This window comes from Balaenoptera physalus (assembly GCF_965194825.1).
Source record: "Balaenoptera physalus genome assembly, chromosome: 2".
Lineage (NCBI taxonomy): Eukaryota > Metazoa > Chordata > Mammalia > Artiodactyla > Balaenopteridae > Balaenoptera > Balaenoptera physalus.
Genome location: NC_138883.1, coordinates 126,466,449 through 126,485,891, shown reverse-complemented (window position 1 = coordinate 126,485,891; position 19,443 = coordinate 126,466,449). Strand labels below are relative to the sequence as shown.

Below are 19,443 nucleotides of genomic sequence, written 5' to 3'. Positions count from 1 at the left end.
AAACCCTGGTGGTGGTGGGGGGGGTGCGACCTTTAAGATGGCAGAGGAGTAAGATGTGGAGATCACCTTCCTCCCCACAAATGCATCAGAAATACATCTACATGTGGAACAACTCCTACTGAACACCTACTGAATGCTGGCAGAAGACCTCAGGCTTCCCAAAAGGCAAGAAACTTCCCACGTACCTGGGTAGGGCAAAAGAAAAAAAAAAAAACAGAGACAAAAGAATAGGGGCAGGACCTGCACCCCTGGGAGGAGCTGTGAAGGAGGAAAAGTTTCCACACACTAGGAAGCCCCTTCACTGGCAGAGACGGGGGGGGGGGGGGGGGGGTGGGGGGGGGCTGCAGGGAAGCTTCAGAGCCACGAAGGAGAGCACAGCAACAGGGGTGCAGAGGGCAAAACGGAGAGATTCCCACACAGAGGATCGATGCCGACCAGCACTCACAAGCCTGAGAGGCTTGTCTGCTCACCCCTCCGGGGCGGGTGGGGGATGGGAGCTGAGGCTCTGGCTTCAGAGTTCAGATCCCAGGGAGAGGACTGGGTTTGCTGCATGAACACAGCCTGAAGGGGGCTAGTGCGCCACAGCTAGCCAGGAGGGAGTCCGGGAAAAAGTCTGGACCTGTCTAAGAGACAAGAGACAGTTGTTTCGGGGTGCGTGAGGAGAAGGGATTCAAAGCACCACCTAAACGAGCTCCAGAGATGGACATGAGCTGCGGCAATCAGTGTGGACACCAGAGACGGGCATGAAATGCTAAGGCTGCTGCTTCAGCCACCAAGAAGCCTGTGTACAAGCACAGGTCATTATCCACACCTCCCCTCCCAGGAGCCTGTGCAGCCCACCACTACCAGAGTCCCATGATCCAGGGACAACTTCCCCAGGAGAACACATGGCATGCCTCAGGCTGGTGCAATGTCATGCTGGGCTCTGCCACTGCAGGCTTGCCCCACGTTCTCTACCCCTCCCTCCCCCTGGCTTGAGAGAGCCAGAGCCCCCTAATCAGCTGCTACTTTAACCCCGTCCTGTCTGAGTGAAGAACAGACGCCCTCAGGTGACCTACACGCAGAGGCGGGGCCAAACCCAAAGCTGAGCCCCAGGAGCTGTGTGAACAAAGAAGAGAAAGGGAAATCTCTCCCAGCAGCCTCAGGAGCAGCAGATTAAATCCCCACAATCAACTTGATGTACCCTGCATCTCTGGAATACCTGAATAGACAATGAATCATCTCAAAATTGAGGCCATGGACTTTGGGAGCAACTGTAGACTTGGGGTTTGCTTCCTGCATCTAATTTGTTTCTGGTTTTACGTTTATCTTAGTTTAGTATTTAGAGTTTATTATCATTGGTAGATTTGTTTATTGATTTCGTTGCTCTCTTCCTTTTTTTAGATATATAAATTTTTTTTTTCCTTTTTCTCTTTTTGTGAGTGTGTATGTGTATGCTTCTTTGTGTGATTTTGTCTGTATAGCTTTGATTTTACCATTTGTCCTAGGGTTCTGTCTTGTTTGTTTGTTTTAGTATAGTTTTTAGCCCTTGTTATCATTGGTGGATTTGTTTTTTGGTTTGGTTGCTCTCTTCTTTCTTTCTTTTTTTTTCTCTTTATCTTTTTTTGTTACTTTTTAATTTTTTTTAAATTTATTCATTTTTGGCTGTGTTGAATCTTCGTTTCTGTGCAAGGGCTTTCTCTAGTTGTGGCAAGTGGGGGCCACTCTTCATCGCAGTGCGCGGGCCTCTCACTATCGCGGCCTCTCTTGTTATGGAGCACAGGCTCCAGACGTGCAGGCTCAGTAGTTGTGGCTCACGGGCCTAGTTGCTCCGTGGCATGTGGGATCTTCCCAGACCAGGGCTCGAACCCATGTCCCCTGCATTAGCAGGCAGATTCTCAACCACTGCGCCACCACGGAAGCCCCTTAATTTTTTAAATATTTTTTTTATTTTTTATTTTAATAACTTTATTTTATTTTATTATTTCTTTCTTTCTTTTTTTCTCCCATTTCTTCTGAGCTATGTGGCTGACAGGGTCTTGGTGCTCTGGCTGGGTGTCAGGCCTGTGCCTCTGAGGTGGGAGAGCCGAGTTCAGGATATTGGTCCACCAGAGACCTCCCAGCTTCATGTAATATCAAATGGTGAAAGCTCTCCCAGAGACCTCTATCAGCACTAAGACCCAGCTCCACTCAATGACCAGCAACCTACAGTGCTGGACACCCTATACCAAACAACTAGCAAGACAGGAACACAACCTCACCCATTAGCAGAGAGGCTGCCTAAAAGCATAATAAGACCACAGACACCCCAAAACACACCACCGGATGCAGTCCTGCCCACCAGAAAGATATGATCCAGCCTCATCCACCAGAACACAGGCACCAGTCCCCTCCACCAGGAAGCCTACACAACCCACTGAACCAACCTTAGCCACTGGGGGCAGACACCAAAAACAATGGGAACTACAAACCTACAGCCTGAGAAAAGGAGACCCCAAACACTGTAAGTTAAGCAAAATGAGAAGATAGAGAAACACAAAGCAGATGAAGGCGCAAGGTAAAAATCCACCAGACCAAACAAATGAAGAGGAAATAGGCAGTCTACCTGAAAAAGAATTCAGAGTAATGATACTAAAGATCATCCAAAATCTTGGAAATAGAATGGAGAAAATAGAAGAAACGTGTAACAAGGACCTAGAAGAACTAAAGAGCAAACAAATAATGATGAACAACACAATAAATGAAATTTAAAATTCTCTAGAAGGAATCAATAGCCAAATAACTGAGGCAGAAGAACGGATAAGTGACCTGGAAGATAAAATACTGGAAATAACTACCGCAGAGCAGAATAAACAAAAAAGAATGAAAAGAATTGAGGACAGTCTTAGAGACCTCTGGGAAAACTAATTAAACACACTAACATTCAAATTATAGGGGTCCCAGAAGAAGAGAAAAAGAAAGGGACTGAGAAAATATTTGAAGAGATTATAGTTGAAAACTTCCCTAATATGGGAAAGGAAATAGTTAATCAAGTCCAGGAAGCACAGAGTCCCATACACGATAAATCCAAGGAGAAACATGCCAAGACACATATTAATCAAACTATCAAAAATTAAACACAAAGAAAAAAAGTTAAAAGCAGCAAGGGAAAAACAACAAATAACATACAAGGGAATCCCCATAAGGTTAACAGCTGATGTTTCAGCAGAAACTCTGCAAGCCAGAAGGGAGTGGCAGGACATATTTACAGTGATGAAAGGGAAAAACCTACAACCAAGATTACTCTACCCAGCAAGGATCTCATTCAGATTCAACAGAGAAATTAAAACTTTACAGACAAGCAAAAGCTAAGAAAATTCAGCACCACCAAACCAGCTTTACAACAAATGCTAAAGGAACTTCTCTACGCAGGAAACACAAGAGAAGGAAAAGCCCTACAATAACAAACCCAAACAATTAAGAAAGTGGTAATAGGAACATATGTATCAATATTTACCTTAAATGTAAATGGATTAAATGCTCCAAACAAAAGACACAGACTGGTTGCATGGATACAAAAACAAGACCCATATATATGCTGTCTACAAGAGACCCACTTCAGACCTAGGAACACATACAGACTGAAAGTGAGGGGATGGAAAAAGATATTCCATGCAAATGGAAATCAAAAGAAAGCTGGAGTAGCAATTCTCATATCAGACAAAATAGACTTTCAAATAAAGACTATTACAAGAGACAAAGAAGGACACTATATAATGATCAAGGGATCAATCCAAGAAGAAGATATAACAATTGTAAATATTTATGCACCCAACATAGGTGCACCACAATACATAAGGCAAATACTCATAGCCATAAAAGGGGAAATCGACAGTAACACAATCATAGTAGGGGACTTTAATACCCCACTTTCACCAATGTACAGATCATTGAAAATGAAAATAAGTAAGGAAACACAAGCTTTAAATGATGCATTAAACAAGATGGACTTAATTGATATTTATAGGACATTCCATCCAAAAACAACAGAATACACTTTCCTCTCAAGTGCTCATGGAACATTCTCTAGGATAGATCATATCGTGGGTCACAAATCAAGCCTTGGTAAATTTAAAAAGATTGAAATTGTATCAAGTATCTTTTCTTACCACAATGATATGAGACTAGATATCAATTACAGGAAAGAATCTGTAAAAAATGCAAACACATGGAGGCTAAACAAAACACTGCTAAATAACCAAGAGATCATTGAAGAAATCAAAGAGGAAATCGAAAAATACCTAGAAACAAATGACAAAGAAAACATGACAACTCAAAACCTATCGGATGTGGCAAAAGCAGTTCAAAGAGGCAAGTTTATAGCAATACAATCCTACCTCAAGAAACAAGAAACATCTCAAATAAACAACCTAACCTTACACCTAAAGCAATTAGAGAAAGAAGAACAAAAAACCCCCAAAGTTAGCGGAAGGAAAGAAATCATAAAGATCAGATCAGAAATAAATGAAAAAGAAATGAAGGAAAAGATAGCAAAGACCAATAAAACTAAAAGCTGGTTCTTCGAGAAGATAAACAAAATTGATAAACCATTAGCCAGACTCATCAAGGAAAAAAAAGGGAGAAGACTCTAATCAATAGAATTAGAAATGAAAAAGGAGAAGTAACAACTGACACTGCAGAAATACAAAGGATGATGAGAGATTACTGCAAGCAACTCTATGCCAATAAAATGGACAACCTGGAAGAAATGGACAAATTCTTAGAAAAGCACAACCTTCCAAGACTGAACAAGGAAGAAATAGAAAATATAAACAGACCAATCACAGGCACTGAAATTGAGACTGTGATTAAAAATCTTCCAACAAACAAAAGCCCAGGACCAGATGGCTCCCCAGGCAAATTCTATCAAACATTTAGATAGCTAACACCTATCCTTCTCAAACTCTTCCAAAATATAGCAGAGGGAGGAACATTCCCAAGCTCATTCTACAAGGCCACCATAACCCTGATACCAAAAAAAAGACAAAGATGTCACAAAGAAAGAAAACTACAGGCCAATATCACTGATGAACATAGATGCAAAAATTCTCAACAAAATGCTAGCAAACAGAATCCAACAGCACATTAAAAGGATCATACACCATGATCAAGTGGAGTTTATTCCAGGGATGCAAGGATTCTTCAATATACGCAAATCACTCAATGTGATAAACTATATTAACAAATTGAAGGATAAAAACAATATGATCATCTCAATAGACGCAGAAAAAGCTTTCGACAAAATTCAACACCGATTGATGATAAAAAAAAAACCCTCCAGAAAGTAGGCATAGAGGGAACTTACCTCAACATAATAAAGGCCATATATGACAAACCCACAGCCAACATTGTTCTCAAGAGTGAAAAACTGAAACCATTTCCTCTAAGATCAGGAACAATACAAGGTTGTCAACTCTCACCACTATTATTCAACATAGTTTTGGAAGTTTTACCCACAGCATTAAGAGAAGAAAAAGAAGTAAAAAGAATCCAAATCAGAGAAGAAGAAGTAAAGCTGTCACTGTTTGCAGATGACATGATACTATACATAGAGAATCCTAAAGATGCTACCAGAAAACTCCTAGAGCTAATCAATGAATTTAGTAAAGTAGCAGGATACAAAATTAATGCACAGAAATCTCTTTCATTCCTATACACTAATGATGAAAATACTGAAAGGGAAATTAAGGAAACACTCCCATTTACCATTGCATCAAAAAGAATAAAATACCTAGGAATAAATCTACCTAGGGAGACAAAAGACCTGTATGCAGAAAACTATAAGACACTGATGAAAGAAATTAAGGATGATACAAACAGATGGAGAGTTATACCATGTTCTTGTATTGGAAGAATCAATACTGTGAAAATGACTGTACTACCCAAAGCAATCTACAGATTCAATGCAATCCCTATCAAACTACCAATGACATTTTTCACAGTACTTGAACAAAAAATTTCACAGTTTGTATGGAAAAACAAAAGACACTGAATATCCAAAGCAATCTTGAAAAAGAAAAATAGAGCTGGAGGAATCAGGCTCCCTGACTTCAGACTATACTACAAAGATACAGTAATCAAGACAGTATGGTACTGGCACAAAAACAGAAATATAGCTCAATGGAACAAGATAGAAAGCCCAGAGATAAACCCATGCACATATGGTCACCTTATCTTTGATAAAGGAGGCAAGAATATACAATGGAGAAAAGACAGCCTCTTCAATAAGTGGTGCTGGGAAAACTGGACAGCTACATGTAAAAGAATGAACTTAGAACACTCCCTAACACCATACACAAAAATAAACTCAAAATGGATTAAAGACCTAAATTTAAGGCCTGACATTATAAAACTTAGAGGAAAACATAGGCAGAACACTCTATTGCATAAATCACAGCAAGATCCTTTTCAACCCACCTCCTAGAGAAATAGAAATAAAAACAAAAATAAACAAGTGGGACCTAATGAAACTTAATAGCTTTTGCATAGCAAAGGAAAATATAAACAAAATGAAAAGACAACCCTTAGATGGGAGAAAATATTTGCAAATGAAGCAACTGACAAAGGATTAATCTCCAAAATTTACAAGCAGCTCATGCAGCTCAATATCAAAAAAACAAACGACCCAATCCAAAAATGGGCAGAAAACCTAAATAGACATTTCTGCAAAGAAGATATAAAGATTGCCAACAAACACATGAAAGGATGCTCAACATCATTAATCATTAGAGAAATGCAAATCAAAACTACGATGAGGTATCACCTCACACCTCTCAGAATGGCCATCATCAAAAAATCTACAAACAATAAGTGCTGGAGGGGGTGTGGAGAAAAGGGAACCCTCTTGCACTGTTGGTGGGAAAGTAAATTGATACAGCCACTATGGAGAACAGTATGGAAGTTCTTTAAAAATCTAAAAATGGAACTACCATATGACCCAGCAATCCCACTACAGGGCATATACCCTGAGAAAACCATAATTCAAAACGAGTCATGTACCACAATATTCATTGCAGCTCTATTTACAATAGCCAGGACATGGAAGCAACCTAAGTCTCCATCAACAGATGAATGGATAAAGAAGATGTGGCACATATATACAATGGAATATTACTCAGCTGTAAAAGGAAACAAAATTGAGTTATTTGTAGTGAGGTGGATGGACCTAGAGACTGTCATACAGAGTGAAGTAAGTCAGAAAGATAAAAACAAATACCATATGCTAACACATATATATGGAATCTTTAAAAAAAAATGGTTCTGAAGATCCTAGGGGCAGGACAGGTATAAAGACGCAGACGTAGCGAATGGACTTGAGGACATGGGGAAGGGGAAGGTTAAGCTGGGACGAAGTGAGAGAGTGGCATGGACATATATACACTACCAAATGTAAAATAGATAGCTAGTGGGAAGAAGCTGCATAGCACAGGGAGATCAGCTCGGTGCTTTGTGACAACATAGAGGGGTGGGATAGGGAGGGTGGGAGAGAGACGCAAGAGGGAGGAGATATGGGGATATATGTGTATGTATACCTGATTCACTTTGTTATAAAGCAGAAACTAACACACCATTGTAAAGCAATTATACTCTAATAAAGATGTTTAAAAAAAAGAAAAGAAAAAAAGAAATTCACCCAAGATCACACGCACACACACACACAAAAATGACAAACACTGGACACTTATATTATTGAATAGCTAAACTGTATTAATCTCCCACCCAGTTTGACTTATTATTCTCAATCTCTACAAAATTCTTCTCATTTGTCACTAAAATACATTTCCCAATAAATTTACTGGACTAAATCTTGGTACCATGATGCTATGATATATCATATACAAACAAAACTGGGAAATATTAGGAGATGCTTTTTTTGTTTTGTGTAAATGGTAAAAGCTCAACCGTCTACAGCACTACATTTCATTTGTAAATGTCCAAATGATACCTCTCTGTGTCAAAAACTCTATTAGACCACAAACTTCTCTGTGACTGCATCTCACGCTGGCACAGAACATTGTGTTGTTCTTACTTGGAGGATGTCAAGTTCAATTTATTTTTATGAAGAGAAATTGCTCATGGGAAAGTCAGAGGTTTTAAGGGAAATGGAATCATGACGCACATGAGTTATACATTTAGAATGCCAGTGAATGTTCTCTGGGAGTCTTTGACAAATGTTCATGTCATCAGGATGTCAACCGCTCCAGCTGCTTTCCTGGATTCTTACAGAATTCCCAGAGCCAGAGTAAGTCCCATCTTTGTTTTCTAACTCTTCCCACTTCAAATGCTGGCTTCTGATAAGAAGCCTTCTTTGGCTGAGGCTATAATGTTATTAGATATAAATTTAATGAGAACATCTTTGTATCTAACCTACCAAGCATATTATATGGAATTTAATTCATTTTCTGCATGAATGTTAGGACTCTCTTTATGAATTAAGTGGCTGAAAAATGTAGGGGTGAAAACAGCTCACAATGGGCTGGGTGTGTATTTTGCCTCCTGAAGAAATTCAAAGCAGTGACCCCTGTTTTAAAAATCCAGGTTCTATTCTCTGTCTCACTTGCTGCCAGCCCTACCCTACCCTCCCTGGGTGATACCCAGACTGCCTGGGGCATCCTCACCCTCAGGTCTTTCTTCTGTTTTCCACGTCCACAGTGCCCCCATGAATTCCAGGGAGCGCATCCTTCTCCTGCCAGTCCATCAGCCCACACCTCAACCTTGCTCTTCTTAAACGCTTCAAATGTTTGATGATTGACTATTAGGTTTAGACACAGAGCTTCCTTATGTCTTAGACCACCTTTCTATCAAATACAAATTGAAAAAAGAGATTTTTCTTTATGAGATTTTTCCAATAAAAACAGAAAATGGGTTTGGCAATGGTTACTGTCTAGGTGGTAAGTGACTGAAGAGTGAAGAGTGATTTCATTTTAGAAACATTAGCAGTTTTCTTATTTTAGTAAATAAAACACTTGCAGGGAAAATGTGTAAAATAGGGCAAGATACATGATAAAATTTTTATCTTTATTTAAAGTCCAGCAAAGGAATCAAAATGAAAAGCAAAGCAGTGTTTGGGGTTAAGCTATTTGTACTGTTTACCTCAAAAGGAAGTCAAGTGTGACTGCATCCTCTAAATCTGACTTTTCCAACAAATCTTGTGTTCTGTACTTGGCGGTGCAGGCTGTGCTTGCACCACTAGGTGGCACCATTGCCCACAGCACACTCCTTACCCCTGCAGGATTTGCCTTCCTGAGGGGCAAAGAAAAATCCCAGTTACATACACTCCCCCACCCCTACCCTCACCCCCAACCCAGTGTCCTGCACTCAACGTTAAAGATCACAAATGCCTCTTTGCCTTCTATCGTGTGCTGCCTATATCAGAGGCTGTTAGCAGAGCTCAGAACCCTCCACAGTCTCCCCCAGGGCCTGGAAGGTGGGGAACAGACAGGAACCCCCTTATGCTAATGTGCATAAAGGCATCCCGTCTGCCAGCTGGATCAACCAGAATCCCAAAGAGAGGATCAGATTCAAGAGAGACCGTGGAAGGTTGTTCCAGAGAGAAGCAGGGCAGGTGGCTGTGGCAGGTTTGGGAGGGGTGGGAGCCGCGTGAGGGACGCATTAGCAGAAGGAGAGAAGGCCTGGGAAGGAGAGCCTCAGGGTCCAGGCCTGAGACGGAGTGGCCCGAGGCGGCTGTGTCCGCAGATGCCAGCAGGCCACGGGGGCATGGACCACTGTCCCCATCTGTCAGGTGACACGCAGGCTACAGCATCTAAAGCAAGGAGTCCAGGCCTGATCCTCTACCTAACCATGAACTCTGTGCCTCATCCCCATGGCATTTGTTTTTTGTAAAGTAGGGGTACCACCCGGAGTGAATGGGATTCCAGGCCCTGAGCAACAGGAGGGCAGGAGCGAGCCCCTGGGAGGAGCTGCTATCCAGGAGCAGGTGAGTGAGGGGCAGACACTGCCCACCCGCTTCAACCACAGGTGTAGGCAGGAGGCGTACACCCCGATTACTTCCTCGATGGGTGCACTGCTGTGAGAGTTTCATCACTCATCAGGCAAATGTTAGCATCGGCAGCTTTTGAGAGCACCTCAGCAGCTGCTCAAACATATGAAGGGCTGTCCTGACTCCTAAATCCAGTGGGTTTGTAATGGGGAAGAACAAATCTGACTCCATATTGGATCCATCTCTTTTACTTTAACCTTTGTGTTCTATTGCTTTTGCTACAGGTTAATCACTAAAGGAAGGTTGCCTACAGTTTAAAGTGCACATAATGGCTCATCTCCGGGAACCCTGCCTCCCATGCCTGAGTGTTAAGCTAAAACACCTTTGTTTATTTTAACTCACAGGAAACATCCTGACCAGGCCCACCTGTGAATGGCTGCAGGAAAGAAGAAATTATCACATCCTATCCAGAGTCTGGCAGAAACCAGGAAATATTTGCAACAACTTATAGCCTTTTAAAGTTTACCTCCTCACCTCCCCCTGTTTGTTCTATAAAAGAAACCAGCACCCAAACCTGGGTGAGATGGTTCTTTGGGACACAAGTCCACCATCTTCTCGGTCTCCCAGCTTTCCAAATAAAGTCATTACTCATTGCCCTAGCACCTCATCTGTCCATCTATTGGCCTGTCATGCTGTGAGCAGTACAAGGTTGGACTCCGTAACAGGGTTAGTCATTCCTGAGAGGCACTCCAACAGCTGAGGGCTGAAGGAGCAGGAGAAGGTGCTGGTGCAGCCAAGAGCCCCTTCAGATCAGTCCTAGGACCCACAACCCGAGCACCCCAAGGGTGGCAGGGACTGGTGGGGGGGGTGGCTTGTCAACTTTCCCAGCGCAGAGCTGGGAACATTTGGGAACAAGACAGCCAGTACATCATGTTGGGGACAAGTGGCCCTACACCAGGACAATCCCCCTTTCAGACCAGGAAACAAGAGGGTTCTGTGAGGGACTTTCAACACGTTCCCCTGCAGGGGCGCCAAACACGTTCTGGTTTTGGCAGCCCCCGTAAGGAAAAGCCAACCGCATCCTTCAGTGGAACTTGCAGATTTCAGGCACTTGCTCCCACCTTCCCAGTCCCCACAGTAGGCGTGTGCTCCAAAGACCGAAGGGGCCCCTGTACTATTATTTTAAGAACTAAAATTTCCCAGAACCCTGGAATGCTCTGAGAACTGTTACAAAAAGCTATTTTTGTCCTTTGAAGATCTGGCCAATATTTAACCTTCTCCCTGAGTCATCCAATTTCTTGCCTATGGACGTACTTCCCAGGTTCTGAAAGCTGCATTCCTGATGTAAACGTTTTCAGTTTGCCAGGACATGGGCTGACACTGCCGGGGTATGTGGGGCCCCGAGACTCTCAAGGATCACACGCTTCTGCAGAAGCCCTGAAGGGGTGCAGGTGCAGGGTAATATCTCCTTTGGCTGGACTCTTCTCTCCACTCCTAGATTCACTGAGAAAGTCTACCATTGGTGTGGAAATGGTATCTTCATAGCTCTAGGTCACAGCCAACTTGTACATGAAGACAGAAGAAAATGTATGTTTCCTTCATAGGACAGGGTAATCCTTTCTCTATTTCCTCATTCAAATTCACTTAACTGTAGGAATTTTTTCATTTGTGAGATTCATAATAAACGCGCTCCAACAACCTCTTTTCTTCCCACTTAGTTTTAGAATTCAAGCACTGAGGGTGTGTGTCCCCCACCCACTGGGCAGTCAGCGCTGTGTTCTTCCTGCCGACCATCCCCACATGGGAGACTCACTGTGCAGAGGAGCTGCCTTGCGGAGAGGCCCAGGCCTGGGTAGGGTCTGAGCACCTCTCTGCAGCCACATTAACTGTGAAAACTAAGTGTCCACCAGCAGTTTGGTAGGACAATGGGATAAGTGAGCAGAGAGGGGTCACCATCAGGCAGGCCATCCCACAATCGCCACCATCTATTGAGGGCTCCCTGTGGACCCAAAGACTGTCTAACCCCTATACATTTATTCTTTTTTTACTCCTCGTGCCCCTAGGGCAGGGTTTCTCAACCTTGACAGGATCAACCCTGGGAGGGATAATTCCTTGTTGTGGGGACCATCCTGGGCGTTGGAAAAGGTTTGGCCACATCCCTGGCCCTACTCACTAGATGCCCTTCCCAATTCAGGACACCGAAACTGCCTCCACACACCAGTAAATGCCTGCTGGGGGCCAACCAGGGGAGAACCACTGCCCCGTGCGGCCACCAAGCAGGAAAGTGTTGGCAGGAAAGTGAAGCTCCTGGGAGGTGGGTCAGAGCGTTGCTGTGAACTGGGAGGAATGTCCCCACAGGTCCTTGGACACAGCAGCACAGGCTGGGAGACTCCGCAGGGTAACAAAGCGGGGAACAACATCTAAGGAGGAGAAGCCTGATTGTGCTGCAGGATGGGCGGGACAGGAAGCGTAGAGACTGAGGGATAGAGTGAGGTATCTGTCTGCCAGTAGGGGACCCACTCAGGCTGCACCCATCCCTCAGCAAACAGCTCCACGTCGCAGTCTGCACAAGTCCGTGTGATCCCACTGCAGAACACGGGCAGCATGTCACCTCCAGAGGTGAGATAGAGGCACTCTCCCTTTGTGCTGGGTACCAGCAAAGCCCTTCTGTGCCCACCGTGGTTGACACCTGGTAAACGGCATCGGCAGATCAGAGCAGAGAGACAAGTGTGTCCAAGATCATGAGAGCACCCAACACTGCATCATAGGGGGAATGATGGAAAGAAGTAGACACATGCTTCTGAGAAGAGAAAATGCCTTTCAACAATGCGACAGAGCTTATGGGGTATCCCAGCGCCTGAAAAATAAAGGTGGGGGACAGGACAGCTGCCTTCACACATCTGAAGGGCTCTCGTAGAAAATCAAATGAGGACGAATGGATAAATGGTACCGGGATGCAAGTGTCAGGGGAGCTGTCAATCTAGATGATTCTGAGATTCTCTGATTCCATCCAATCTCCCCAGGGAACTAAGGGGTCAGCCACTCCTGGAGAGTCATGGTAGGCTCTGAAGACCACACTTCAGAAGGAATTCTACAAGCTGGATCAGGCTCAGAAAAGAGCATCATCTTATTATAAGCAACATGGTCATGTTCAGTTACATTTTACCAAGTTAATAGGGTGAATTTTCTTCTTTCCCCCTTAAGAAGAACATCTATAATTTTATCAGATTATAAAGGTATACATATTCTCTTCAGGATATTTAGAAAATACAGATGAGAGTAATCTCACCAACCAGAAATAACCATTTTTAATATTTTAATATTCTCCTATATTACATTCCAAGATTTTTTTCTATACATACAGATTCCTACCTTCAAACATAATACAAAGAATATTACAAACTCCTAATGAAACTCCTAATATTCCAAACATGATCTTCAAAGTTTGTTTCCAGCATTATGAATGGCATCATTAATTTTGAATCTTTCCTAATCCATTGAACGTAAAGATTAAATCAAAGCAGGTGTGATTGGGCTAATGGCCCCCTTCAGATTTCCAACTTTGCACTGATTTCATTATGTTAGGGAAGACCTCTCCTGCTATAGTACTTGCATGATTCCATTTTCTTCTCTCTTTCATAAAATAATAAGGGCAAAATGTAATAAAAGCTATTCAAATAATTGCTCAAGCATTGCAATGATGAAGCTGCCAAAATTAGACATCTGGCCAGTGAGCAGTGTCCCGATGAGATCACTCAAAATGCTGGTCAGTTGATGTATAAAGTGTTCAATCAGCAAGGAAAGAGGAAAGTACATGCCAGATATAGGAAATCCAAGGACTTGATTTTTTCTTCTCCTGATGAAGTGTGTGTTGTATGCAAGGTTTTGGATCCCACTCTTTGCATGTAACATATGCCAGCATTGCTGCCATGTCATTAAATTTTCTAAGAATGCAGATTGGAAATGGATGTATAATATCCATCTGATGAATTTCCTAATATATTTACTTTTTCCATTTAAGTAATGGTTATGGTAAGGGCAATTTTTATCATAAATAAATGATCCTAAAATTAAAACCCTGTAGAGAAAACTTACATATGTTTTGTTTTTGTAGGCAAATGCCTTGAAGTGAAATATGACTTTGAAGGATAAGCATGTGTATGATACTTGATCCATTTTGCCAAATTGCTCTCCAGAAATACAATCTTTCAATGAAGTACAGCTACATGAGCAGGATATAAAGCTACTGTTTTATCTTTCCTACAACCCTTGCTAATACTGGCTATTATCTCATTTTTTCCCTCCAATCTTTGACAATAGGCAAAATGCTTATCTTTCTCATTTGCATTTTTATATTTGAGGAGTAGAAATTTCTTTATATTTATTAGGAGATTGCATTTTACCTTTTGTGAGTTTTGCTCATTTCTATTCATAAATATTAAGAATATTCAGCATTTTCCTTGATTTCTATTGAAATTTTTTTGGATAATACTCACCTCCTTCCCTCCCCCCTCAAATTCTCTACCAATTGAGAAATCTGCTCTGCAGCCAGCAAAGGACCTGGTTCCTCGTGGAGCTGGATTCTGTAGGTCTGGGGTGAGTCCCCAGAATGTGTATTTCCAACCAGTGCCCAGGTGATGCTGTAGTGCCTGGTCAGGGGGCTGTGGCCACACGCAGGTTAAAAGCACCCACCTAACCTGCACCAGCTCTTTGCTCCCTCTTCTCAGAGGCCTTTTAGCTAACCCTGGTGTTACCCAATCAGGTCCAGCTGCTGGCCATCCTCAAAAATCAATACTCAAGAGAAGCAATATTGGTAGAAAGGAAAGTTGCTTTTAATCAGAATGCCGGCAATCTGGGGAGATGGTAGACTCAGTGTCCTCCAAAAACCACCTCCGAAGATTCTGCTGGGCCATGACAGTTTTTAAAGGGAAAAAGGAAAGTAATCTCAGTTAATCATGGAGACAGGGGTCAGAGTCGTCGCCACCCCCCACTGTGTGCAGGCTTGTCGACTTTTTGTGATTTTTCTTTAGATGCTATATTGTTCAGTTTGTTCATGAGATTACAGAAGGGGAAGCTAGGGAAGAGATCTGGTCATCATTTAATTACTTATTCTTCACTTCTACTTCTTTGATCTATGGAAGGAACCAACAAGTTAGGCAAGGTACTGTGTGATCAAAAGATTTGCAAGGTGTGCTTGGGCTGGAGATGAGTAGAGTATGGGGGTGACTGATTTAAGGTTAGTTAGAATATAGCTCTGTTAAAGTGACAAGAAAAGGGGCTTCCAGTTGAGGACGGTTTTCTGCAAAGAGCTCTTTCCTGCCAAAAGCTGCTTATACTGGGGGTAAACAGTGCATTTCCAAAGAGGGCAGAGGTACAGACAGTTGTAAGGTAACAATTCTGTAAGTTCTGTACATTCTGAAAGTTCTTGCCCAGGTCTCCCTGCAGCTGGTTCCCCCAGCATCTCCTTCCACGACACCTCTCCCACGTAGCAGAGGCAGGGCGTGTGCCTCACCCATGTCCAGTCATATAAAAGAGTGTATGTAAAAGACAACCAAACAAAAGACCCTTCTAAAATACCATCCTTCACAAATCAAAACTACAATGAGGTACCACCTCACACCAGTCAAAATTAAAAAGTCACACCAGCCATCATTAAAAAGTCTACAAATAACAAATGCTGGAGAGGGTGTGGAGAAAAGGGAACCCTCCTACACTGTTGGTGGGAATGTAAATTGGTGCAGCCGTATGGAAAAAGGTATGGAGTTTCCTTAAAAAACTAAAAATAAAGTTGCTCTATGATCCAGCAATCCCACTCCTGGGCATATACTCAGATAAAACTGTAATTCAAAAAATACAGGCACCCCTATGTTCATAGCAGCACTATTTACAATAGCCAAGACATGGAAAACAACCTAAATGCCCATCAACAGATGAATGGATAAAGCAGATGTGGCACATATATACAATGGAATATTACTGAGGCATAGAAAGAATGAAATAATGCCATTTGCAGCAACATGATGGACATAGAGATTATCATGCTAAGCGAAGTTAAGTCAGAAAGAGAAAGACAAATACCTTACGATATCAATTATATGTGGAATCTAAAATTCCCTGGTGGTCCAGTGAGTAAGACTCCACGCATCCAATGCAGGGAGCCTGGGTTTGATCCCTGGTCCGGGAACTAGATCCCGCATGCATGATACAACTAAAGATCCCACATGCTGCAACTAAGACCCGGTGCAGCCAAAATAAATTAATTAATTAATTAATTAAATAGGACACAAATGAATTTATGTACGAAACAGAAACAGACTCACAGACATAGAGAACAGACTTGTGGTTGCCAAGGGGGAGGCGGGTGGGAGAGGGATGGATTGGGAGTTTGGGATTAGCAGATGCAAACTATTATATATAGAATGGATAAACAACAAGGTCCTACTGTATAGCACAGGGAACTATATTCAATATTCTGTGATAAACCGTAATGGAAAAGAATATGAAAAGGAATATATATACATATATATAACTGAATCACTTTGCTGTATGGCAGAAATTAACAAAACATTGTAAGTCAACTATACTTCAATAAAATAAATTTTTAAATAAAATAAAATATCATCCTTCAATAGCTGATAAAGCACCTTAAGGCTCCCTAAGGCTTCTTTCCTGCTCGTATGCACAGAACTGTTGTCACTGACGCTGCCCCTATAAGCTGAGACCAGGTCTTTGTTGGGACATTCTGAATTCAGTATTACTTAGTGCAGTGGTGAGAGTCACCTCATCCCTTTCGAACCACGCCCTGCGTTATGTTGAAGGATGCACAGCTTCTGAGCAAGGGTTCTGCGAGAGCAAAGCAAAGTGTCAGATTCTAAAAATATCTTTTGTTCTTTCCTCCGAGTGCATTAGGAGAGAGATCCTTAGAAAAAAATAAATGTCTCTCCAAACCGGCAGGAGCAATGCGTGTTAATGATGCTGATTCTTTTTGTCCTAAATAGAATGTTTTTTCAAGACTATCAAAGTTTTAAAGATATACAAGACCTTCAAATAAATAAATTATGAGCTTTCTTTCAGGTTCAGTGTATCATTATTCAATAAAGAAAGCAAACCTATGTGGTCAAACAAAATCATGAAATTTTTTTTTTTTTTTTTTTTAATTTTATTTTTTTTTTGGCTGTGTTGGGTCTTCGGTTCGTGCGAGGGCTTTCTCTAGTTGCGGCAAGTGGGGGCCACTCTTCATCGCGGTGCGGAGACCGCTTTTCATCGGGGTGCGCGGGCCTTTCACTATCGCGGCCCCTCCCGTTGCGGGGCACAGGCTCCAGACGCGCAGGCTCAGTAGTTGTGGCTCACGGGCCCAGCTGCTCCGTGGCATGTGGGATCTTCCCAGACCAGGGCTCGAACCGGTGTCCCCTGCATTAGCAGGCAGATTCTCAACCACTGCACCCCCAGGGAAGCCCGAAATATTTATTCTAATCACAAATTCTCACTTTTATTTGATCAGATAGACTGTTCAATATGTTCTGCCATTTATTAACAAAAAACAAAATTATACCCTAGGTGTGAGACCAAGGAAAATTTGGCCACGTTCTATTAAATAAAAAATGGATTTATTTTCTGGTGTTTCAAAAAACAATTCTTGTTAATTTTTTAAAATAATTCTTGTTTATTCCTGAAGCCACACACTGGAGTTAAATACATGTTTGCCTATACATTTATTGAAGGTATACCCTGGTTCCTCTTATGCTCCTCACCCATATATGTGAGTCTAGCTACATATAACATTTCATTATCACAAGTTAAGTGATGCTAAACAGCATCACTATCTTGTTTTTATAACTTAATAGAATAGATGATTGAATTATATTTAATCAGCATTGTTTTAATCTTGACTGCTATTGGTAGTCTATCTTCAAAGACAGGTTCCATAATTTATTTCTCAATGTTTTTTGTAAGATTCCTCAAAATGCATGTTAACTCATTTATTTGTATGTAAAAATGAAGTCCATTTTTTTCTAAGAGAAAATGACTGTGATGTGACACATGGGTTGACCATTAGGTTAACCTGGCAGACATTTTCCTTAGGTTGAGTAATCCGAATCTACAGCTTCGAAGTTTTGAGAATGATATACTTAAAGTTTGTGATAAGTGTTTTCTCAAAAAATATTGTATCAGCAAAGGTGTTTTGGAAAGTAATGTTTCAATTTTCCCAACCCTTTATTAAGAGAATAAAAGTGAGACATAAACAAACTAGGAGAGTCTCTGTAGGAGAAAATCTGTGCTCCCATGGAGAACTCTGCACTGTCTACACACATTTCCAGCTTATCCAGTTCTTGCCTTTTCCTGCCATTGAGCTATTTTACATCTCTAGTTGTAGACAGCTGATCTCCATGAAAAATACCTCCTGCCTGCAGCCCTGTAAACCCGCATCCTGTGGGGGGTCCAGCTGACCCCTCCCCACAGCAGAAGCGGCCAGTCTCATTTGCACATTCCTGTCAATATTCCTGGCCTATAATCTTGGATTCTCCTTTGAACTGATGGTAATATCTTACTAGTTCCCTCACTTATAATGAGTTGAAATAAAATCTTTAACATGGACTCATTTTATACATGTATGAGAATCATGATTTTACCTTTTTCTGAAAATTATCTTTCACTTTGCTAATCCCAATAAAGCCTTTTTCTCTCCCAGAAATTGAGAACGTAAATGACTTTGCTGACTCAATAACAAACCCCACGGCAAGTATGCGGTTTCCAATTTTTACTTTTAACAAAATTGAATCAAGCAGTCAGCAGGTAGATTCATGAAAATAATTTGTAATGGTGGATTATTATGGGATTTGGAGCATGTAACTCCAAAGACATCCAAAGAGTTGAATATCATGGCTGTAATAAAAATCAGCCCATCTACAGCTATAAAAAACTGTAAAAAGGAATAGAGTCAATGCTGAACTCTACCACAGTCTACCATTAAGCAGTGCTCATCCACGGGTGCATGGACTAATTGGAAACATATCCTCATTTATTTCATTGAGATGTATCTCCAGTACAACTTTCATAATTATTTAATAACAGTTTCAGTGCATTTGTGTTTTCATCCATTTACAAACGTGCTTTGTGACAGAGAAATATGAGACAGAATAATCAGTAAAAGGCATTCAAGCAAAAAATAAATTATGTTAGGATAAAATTGTGTGAGGAAGTGAAAAGGAAATAAACAGAAGAAAAAAACTTATAATTTCCAGCTGTCAGAGGTTTTGTTCTTCTATATTTTTTAAGGATGACGGTGTATTTCATTTTACTAGAGGATTTAGATTTCATTGAATACATTTCAAAGAATGACATAACATACATATATATATTTAAATGTCAATATTTGCAATATATCAGAAACTACGTTCTTTTCAAATATTTAAACTCAGGATAAAACATGTCAAAAGCCATTTTTATCATGGGTAAAAATGTGCGCAGTTTTTCAGTGTACTTTT

At 41.5% G+C, this 19,443-nt stretch overlaps 1 long non-coding RNA gene across 1 annotated transcript; it reads left to right on the top strand.

Moving 5' to 3' along the window:
• The first annotated feature begins 3,508 nt into the window (after positions 1–3,508).
• Positions 3,509–17,426, top strand: LOC309655239. Its single transcript, XR_014260686.1, has 3 exons — positions 3,509–8,260; positions 9,864–9,955; positions 10,363–17,426. It is a non-coding gene; the product is annotated as an uncharacterized lncRNA (long non-coding RNA).
• Positions 17,427–19,443: the final 2,017 nt, after the last annotated feature.